Source organism: Opisthorchis viverrini (assembly GCF_000715545.1).
Source record: "Opisthorchis viverrini unplaced genomic scaffold opera_v5_157, whole genome shotgun sequence".
NCBI lineage: Eukaryota > Metazoa > Platyhelminthes > Trematoda > Opisthorchiida > Opisthorchiidae > Opisthorchis > Opisthorchis viverrini.
In genome coordinates, this window is record NW_008751813.1 from 527394 (window position 1) to 536838 (window position 9445).

Below are 9445 nucleotides of genomic sequence, written 5' to 3' on the forward strand. Positions count from 1 at the left end.
CATCTTGTCTTCAGATGTTTAGTGTGTTTCCGTGATAGTAACTCTGATATTCTCTGGGCAAATGTAAGTACGGAATTGAACAGGTGTTTTTGCTGCTCAGTTTCTAGGCATTTGGCGCCGTTTTACGCGACTATGAACGACTTTTCGTCATACTCGCTATCCGTTGACATATTCAACCAAAATAAATCCAGCTGTCACGGATACCGCAACGTGGCTTGTTTTTAGACTTCCCGAGGCTGTTCGAAGATTACAGGGTAACACACAAAGCACCACTCCCTACTCAGTTTCGGCTGCGGCCACGTAAGTCATATATTCCAAGCTTGTGGACTTGGGACCTGAAATTAATTTCGCCTCAATTTCCAATTCAAGTGATAGATGTTGATGACATTCTCGAAGGAAGGAAAGGCCCGACATTACGGTAGCGGAATCTCTGCGCTCTTGGGCGAACAACATCCGACACCAACGAAGGTGCGAGTAATGGGTCGCCACATAATGATGCCTATAAACATTGGTTCAGGCCTGATGGGGGCTACGTGATCCTGACCGATGGAGGCCGCTGGAGAACAAAACCACATTACATACTTCACAAATGTCTGGAGTGACTACACATTTTCCTCATAAATTAAGGGATTATTCGGCGGGGATCGACCGGCCTCAGCTAGCATTTTCACCGTTGTCGCGCATTGAAAAATACTACTAACTGCATGTATTTCTGCCTAACTTTCGATTTTCTGCGGTGTCTTATTAGCGTACGACCCTGATGGGTGCTAAAATTTGGCAGCCACCAGGTTGATCACATTTATTACTGTGTAGACGATTTAGTTCCAGGCCTTACAATGATGACACGTGTTACCTAAGGCCATGTTCTCGAGCAAGCACTATGTCATCAAAGTCTCATAAGGAAAGCTTCGTTTCGCATACCGCCATAAACCAACCGATATACCTTGGTCTGTGTGTAGCAAAAGTAATAGCCCACAACCAAATATACATTCAGTGAGCTCAGTCTAACTTTTGCTGTGCTTTCGATACGCTCTTGCTTTCTGGAGATTCAGTGATTTCTGCAATCATTCTGTTTCCTGCGAATTTGATCAGGATTAACTAGTTGTGTCTCTCCTCACTGTGCATCAAGGTAAGACAAGCTCATAGTTTGGACCGGTTGGGGTCTGAATGGACTTGAGATATGTCTTTATGGAAAGGATGCTTAAGATGTGTAAAGTTTGTGGGCCAGGATGAACCAATCTGAATACACAGCATAAAATGATTGGCCCTATGTGCTATTAGGGTGTTCAGTGGACACAACCTGCCTAATGTAATGAGCACATTAATTTGCTTATTGTCCATAGGTGGCAGAAGATGTCAACATGCTTTTAAAGTGTTGAAGATCACAGTTCAGCAAATAGAAATGAGCGTCGGCTTCAACGTCCATTGCCACGAAATTCCGGCAAACAATCTCAACACAGTGGAGATCCTACGATGTAGCATCATAAAGTGAAATGCATACGTGCGCAAAAACGTGTGCACCCCGCTACATACATCTTAGCTGCCCTATACGTTATTTTTCATTATGAACATGGGGCACTACTCACACAGAAGTAACTATAATGCAGTCAAGTCTAACGATTATGACCCATGTAATTGGTCGCAAAAAGCGTTCTGCTCTATTTCAAAATCATGCCAGAGAAAGAACAAGGAACGCGTGTTTTGATGCAGCGGCGGCGCCTACCTGCTGAGCCCTAGGAACAACAAAACCGGGCGTGGCCTCTCGAAGAGGTTTAGTCAGACCTATGAGTTAGGTCTAAAAATGTATCGCGATACCTCAAGCATTGTTCCACATAAGACATGAGATGACCTAGTGAAGCACATTCTGCTGCTTTAGGATATGACAACGGGATATTCAGCAGGGTTCCAAGTGAGTCCCCAGTCAGGACTAAATTGTTTGAAAATGAGTATATTTCACTTACAATTTTTTTACGCAACATGGTCATATCATGTAACTTGTAAGTAATTCCAACGCGACTCCGTGAATTCAAAATTCAGTTGCAAGAATTATAAGCAATATGCTAGCATAGTGGGCTGAAGAATGGAAACCGGGGAAACATCTCATTCTCCGTAAAATAGACTAGCAAATTAGTCGGAACTGCGAACGCAGCTGTTTTATAGAAAGCTGTGCTCCACATGTTTTAGTTGCATTTTTGAGAGGGTTTTTTGGCAAGCACTTCTTATATGGAACGGTTCGGTATTCGGTCATCGTAGACACCTACATATACCCGAAGCAATATAAGATGTCGTTGGGGTTGTCCACAAAACACTACAAGAGAACTGCTACATGCGACGAATTGGGCTATTTTTCACAATCTCATAAGTGTTGTTCAAAATTGTACATCTACGCGTTACGTTGCATTTTTCCCCATTTTTGGTGCGTTGAATAATATTCTCAAATCATTGTGAGACTCAAGTTTGCTATTTCAATGCAAACATTTAACGGGCAAATGGTGTGTGTATATTTGAAGTTTAAAAAATATTTTGGTCAGCTTAATGGTTTGCCCCATTTCATTCCAATTTAACCGTGGTACACTTCTCGGCGATGCATTTTTTCAAGCCCTGCTGAGTTTCCCAACTGGCATACCACACACCATTGCTGTGCGCGTCAAACAGTGCCTACAAGTCATCAGTAAATGTTGCAGCATTTGGTCTTCTCTCCATTAAATTAATGAAGAATGCATCAATTATCACAAGAAACTTCTTTAGTGATTACGCTTGTGTAAGTTGACAAACGTTGAGCACTACGTATCAAATTAAGTTAATTTTGCAGTTAGTCGTGGAGGAAAATTTGAATTTAAATTTATGAATTTGGGACGTTATATAACGTAAATGATGAGGTAGATTTTAACGTGCTTCATGGACAAAACATACTGGTATTAGGCAGGCCACTCTGATTCAATTATAATGCCAGTCAAGAAATTACGAATTCACGGTGAAAAACGTTCTGCTGAGCACCCTTGCTCTATGCACGAGCCCTTAGCAAGAGCATGAAATGATTCTGTGTTTAATTCCAAAATAGCAAAGAATGACAATTATGTCGGAGGGAACGATCACCAGCTTGTGAGCTTGTTGCGTTGCCGAATAATGTGTACTTTGACTCCCGTAAAGTTTGACATCTTCCTGGTAACCTGAGAGTAAGCCACTAACATTTCTCAACAAATTTCCTGACGAGATACCGTGGAAATGAATCCATTAGGCGTTTCGGTGAAAGATAGAACACTGGAAGAATCATTAATTCCATTGTGCCAGAATTCAAATATTTCGTTAACTAAGCGAAATTTCGGGATGCGATCATACTCAGATATTTTCACTTTACTTTTCAAGGATATAATAATCAGAAACAACCATGACTTGATGGCTGGTTTACAGACTATTACAACTTTATTCTGGGGGCAGAAAAAAACATAATGCCGTTACCAAGGTGGTGACCATCTGATTTAGTTAAGATCTGTATACCGTGCGGGTTGCAGCTCCATATTTTCTCGTTTGTACGATAACTCGGATCATTCAGTGATCCAAACCATCCATGTGGAGGCAGCAAGTACGAAATTATTGTATCAATATTTTCTCGACGCACAAGAAGAAAAGGTCGGGTCAATTCTGTGAGTCTTTAATATAGGAAGGAAAAGACCGTGGGTGTTTCTGATCTGTATTTTTCATGGTGGTTTTAAGCCCGTTTGAGCTCAGCGCACAACAATTTCTGCGAACGTCTGCAGTAGGTTCAATCGATCAACGTTGATGAATCTATTATCGTGGGTGGCGAACGACAGGCGTGCAGCGCTAGCCGTTTAACTCAAATCCCAGGTGGCATATTGAACTATTAGTAGCTCAACGGACACTGAATAGTGGATAAAGATGTGCTGATTATGGTGAGCCTTTTATCTTACCAATTGCCGTGCACTAGATGAGACGTTTGGCTTTCAAACAGCCCCAGAAAAATGCAGGTGCGAACAAATGCCAAAGCTTCTTCCTGTAAGCTATATCGATAAACGGAAAGATAAGAAAATGCAGGCAGGCTGCGGCAAACTTAATATACTTGCCCACCTATGCGTTAACGTTGCAAAGATTAATGTCACAGCATGGAAAACTAGTTACGCCGTCAGATGTTCCGCACTGCATGAAGCCCATTCCGATCACCTGTCATGCTGTAAACCAGAGAACAATGCCAAAATAATTATTTCAAAGGTGGAGATGAATCATCAGTGAATGCCTAAATCTTACCAGGCAGTATTTACAGTTTTTAAGTATAATTTGTTGCCCCTTAGGCCCAAAAAACATTGGAGACCTTAGGAATAGGATTAGGTGTAATACCATGTACGAAATTCCCAAACAAAAATACCGAGGAGAAAGAGTCCGAGTGCAATAATGTGAATAATTTCCATTTTTCGTAGCCTTCTTTTTGGAAAACCAACCGAAACAACTGAAGGCTTTATGTATGGGTCACGACTAAAGTTTATCAATTCCCTAATGATATATTTTCATCTTAAGCCATTCACCAGCTGTACCGGCGATTGCTGAACAGAATGCGACAGTATAAAATCCACACACAAACCCAACCAATCATATGGTTTTTGTGAACATTTAATAATATACCTGCCGTCGGATGGCATTCTCTTGCTTTTGCGGCCAATAAAATACTTTCCTGTAAGATCGTCACTTTTCAGCAACCCAAGAAATTATCTCAAAAAAAATACCGAAACGAAAGGGCTATAAAATGCACACAAAACATTTTCAAGAGCGTGAGTGGTAACTGGCTGCAGTAACTGAACATGCATGGTTAATTTAAATCTTTGAGTGTTGCATGGTCTGTACCATGATATCAAGGATAATTTTGAAGAAATGTAGGAATGTCGGAAGTGTTTGGACAGTTCAGAAGAAAACGATTAGGGCACCCGTAATTTCATGTAGGACAACTAAATAATCCCGGTTTGCTCCGAAAGCTTTCTATAGAATGGATTATCATCAATTCAAAAATGCAGAGGAGGTAATTTCCGACCTACAGACAGAATCACCATCGAAAAGAAATATCGATACAGATTGCTTATAGGTATGCACCGAATTATGAAGTTAATGAAGGCAAATAAAGACACCAAAGTCATCACAATTTAGTTGACATTCTACTTTTCCAATCATGTGCTCGACTAAATGCGAATCTGTTGCCGTTGCCTGCGTGGTTTGTAACTGATTCAAGGTAATCGTTTCAGAAGGACTTGGTAAACACTCGGTAGATTTATTGCTGGGCAACGTTTCTCTTTTGACACAAAAGCTTCGTCAGGCTAAGTGAGTAAGTATGTTGGTTGGGGAATATACACTCATTTGCAAACTAATTTGCTTTTTTGAGAGACTCACCTGGAACCCAGCTGAATCTTTCGTTTATGATGCTCTCAGGCAACTGAATGCGCTGCACCAGGACGCCTCATTTTTCAGTCGCTAGGATATTCGAGATATCGCGATACATGTATATCTTTGTAATCTACTACTCATTGGGTTGCTGAAAATCCGTCGACAGCCCACGACCGTGGGCCCCAAATAGGGCGAAACCGGTCGTGGGCTGTCGACGGNTACGATAGATTTTTTTTTTGTTGGGGGGGGGTTGGATTCGTCCGTCCTCGCTTTTTCAGCATAGGACACCTTAATGGAAAACCCCCCTTGGGTCGTTCACGGATTTCGTTCACCTGTGTTCTTCCAAGGGTGCTGGGACAATTGGTTTGGGGATGGAGGCGAGGTGGTTAATTGGATCTAACTTCACTTGGATTTTGTACTTTTAGGCCCGGGCGATTTCGCTGATAACTGCACACCGCCTCTTGTCTCATCTCGGCGGATCTAAGACCGCTCCTCACACGTTTGCGAGCTCTACCCCCTCTATTCTATTCACACGGGGATGCTTGGCGATTTCCACCGCCTCGGCCATCAGTCATTGTGTTGTGAATGTTAAACTCCGTCTCAGGGTGTCCACATTTTCTAAATCTATCCTATGCCTAGTGTCTAGAGCATGCCCTGCCATTGCTGAATCCTTGACTAACGCCTGGTATTCTTCTGCGTTTCTCGGTTGTCTTTTAATGGAACGCTTATGCCCACCGATTCTGGTGTGCAATTCCCTGGCGGCACAATGTCGTAACACGACAAATGGTATTACGGGACGGTCTGGGAGTAAGTTTTCATTGTCCTCTGTGATATTATTCTGATGGAAGTAAGGTTTAGTCGCCAGTCGACCTACAAGTCCATATTGACGGAAGCAGCTATGCTGCCATTTACCATGGAAGGATGATTTTAAGAAGCTTGATCACAGAAACCGCACATTATGATTGTCCAGACAGTTGCTATGACGCCTGTGGTATTATTTTATACGATCGAAATACCTTTAAAAACAACCTGTATAGATGTCGCTTAAAATTCAGTTACTGCGTGACCGCCAAGTAGGTCACATTTCTGTAGCAGAGCAGTTCAAACTACTGGTTTGTTGTCTTACACGAGGGTTATTAGTGCAAAGGTGATGACAGCCATAATACAAATCAGAAGGTGTATGCACTAATAAAAGTTTTTAACTGTGATTGACAGTTGTCTACAGGACCAATCTGTAGCATGTATAAAATGAAGAGCAATATAGAATGTGAAACAAGTCAACGGGGAGCTTTTCGTATGTGAGAGTCATTTGGTAAAAGTCCGGACCGTGGGAACGTGTTTCCTCCGCAGTTTGGCTGCTACATAATTGTCCATGGACTTGGAGTGTTTGGCTGACTCCTTGCTCCCTGCGCGCCCGCGAGTCTGTGTGCTGACTTCGTTCCGTTTCGCTATATGCAGGTCCGTTTGCGCGTAGGTGGGCCCTTCAGCATATGAGTGGTTGGTACGCTCACTAGACGGTTCAGAAAATCGACTTCTGATGAGTCACCTTAATGTGACGTGGTTGTGGGTATGAGAAAGTGTACTTTTAGGCCCGGGCGATTTCGCTGATAACTGCACACCGCCTCTTGTCTCATCTCGGCGGATCTAAGACCGCTCCTCACACGTTTGCGAGCTCTACCCCCTCTATTCTATTCACACGGGGATGCTTGGCGATTTCCACCGCCTCGGCCATCAGTCATTGTGTTGTGAATGTTAAACTCCGTCTCAGGGTGTCCACATTTTCTAAATCTATCCTATGCCTAGTGTCTAGAGCATGCCCTGCCATTGCTGAATCCTTGACTAACGCCTGGTATTCTTCTGCGTTTCTCGGTTGTCTTTTAATGGAACGCTTATGCCCACCGATTCTGGTGTGCAATTCCCTGGCGGCACAATGTCGTAACACGACAAATGGTATTACGGGACGGTCTGGGAGTAAGTTTTCATTGTCCTCTGTGATATTATTCTGATGGAAGTAAGGTTTAGTCGCCAGTCGACCTACAAGTCCATATTGACGGAAGCAGCTATGCTGCCATTTACCATGGAAGGATGATTTTAAGAAGCTTGATCACAGAAACCGCACATTATGATTGTCCAGACAGTTGCTATGACGCCTGTGGTATTATTTTATACGATCGAAATACCTTTAAAAACAACCTGTATAGATGTCGCTTAAAATTCAGTTACTGCGTGACCGCCAAGTAGGTCACATTTCTGTAGCAGAGCAGTTCAAACTACTGATTTGTTGTCTTACACGAGGGTTATTAGTGCAAAGGTGATGACAGCCATAATACAAATCAGAAGGTGTATGCACTAATAAAAGTTTTTAACTGTGATTGACAGTTGTCTACAGGACCAATCTGTAGCATGTATAAAATGAAGAGCAATATAGAATGTGAAACAAGTCAACGGGGAGCTTTTCGTATGTGAGAGTCATTTGGTAAAAGTCCGGACCGTGGGAACGTGTTTCCTCCGCAGTTTGGCTGCTACATAATTGTCCATGGACTTGGAGTGTTTGGCTGACTCCTTGCTCCCTGCGCGCCCGCGAGTCTGTGTGCTGACTTCGTTCCGTTTCGCTATATGCAGGTCCGTTTGCGCGTAGGTGGGCCCTTCAGCATATGAGTGGTTGGTACGCTCACTAGACGGTTCAGAAAATCGACTTCTGATGAGTCACCTTAATGTGACGTGGTTGTGGGTATGAGAAAGAGACAAGTCTCGTGGTCCAGTGAGCGACTGTCGGCTGAACAGTCAACTGTGTGAGTGACTGGGTCGATGCAGGGTCACCAAGGCGAGCCTTACTTTTCACCGCCCAGTGCAGCAGATGTTCGAGTGACAGGCTCTACATATGTCCTCCGAGAGGAAACCTTCATCCTATTAATACCTTATGAGTTAAACTTTAATATGACTGACTCAAAATGAAATGGCTTGAACAAATATTGGTTTTCCGTGGCAATCAAGGGAAGTACTCTGTCCATCATTATTCCTATCGGACATCTTCCGTCTACGCAAGCAAACGTTGCCGCATCGTTTGTCCCTCATTTCTTTGACCGATATCTTCAACGCAGCCCGCCGCCCATGGAATGCAAGAGCAAAACAAGCTGTTAAATCCACTCAATCCCTTCAAATGCGGCCTTCATGGGCGCACTATGCGTCGACTTAACAAACTGACAGTGCTAACCGAGAACTTGACGTTTTCATATGTTGTGCCTCTATTAGAGAGTGCACGCCTCAAGAGTGATCATGATTAGAAAGCGCCGGAGACAAAATCAAATCTGGCGGTTCACTGTCCTTGACTTTGGCGATGCAGAAATCATGGCGAAATGTGAAATAAATGGCGCAGGAGTTTAGTCCAGTAAGCACCGTCCTTTGTGTTCACCTCTCATAGGTATAAAGAGATTGCTCGTTTGAAATGTCAATGTCTCAAAAGAACGCAGTTCTGATTCCGCAAGCAATAAGTACTGCTTCTTGCGGATGATGTGCATGCCCAGAAAATCGCCTTAGTTTCCTGATGCTCCATTTAAGTGTTCTATTCTCAGTTGACGCTAGCCACATACACGATCGACCGCCACTTCTTCACTTCTGTGATGATCATCATCTGTTCCTGTCTACTAAGAACTTTCAGGATAAACGTTTGCAAAACATATCCTGTCGGCCACCAACTGCAAATAGACTATGGACAGAGTATAGATTGATTCCAGCAATCTGTTGAACCACATCGAGTTACGCGCAAAACCCCAAAAGCCAATTCTTTCAAATGGAGGTTTATCTACAAATGCGGTGCTATAAGTACAATAATAAAATGATAAAGCTTTACAAACCTCAAATCGTGGGACTATACCGGCTTCTATACACCGGTTTAGAAACTGCTAATTCCTAACGCGTCTCAAAGTCCACGCCGACTCGGAGCCACGTGTTTACAAGCTAGTGAAACCACGTGTGAACTTAAACGACACGTCCGATGACAAGGTCAAAGAACGGTTTATGTTCAGGTCAAAAACAACAAGGGTGGTATGGGCACAGACCA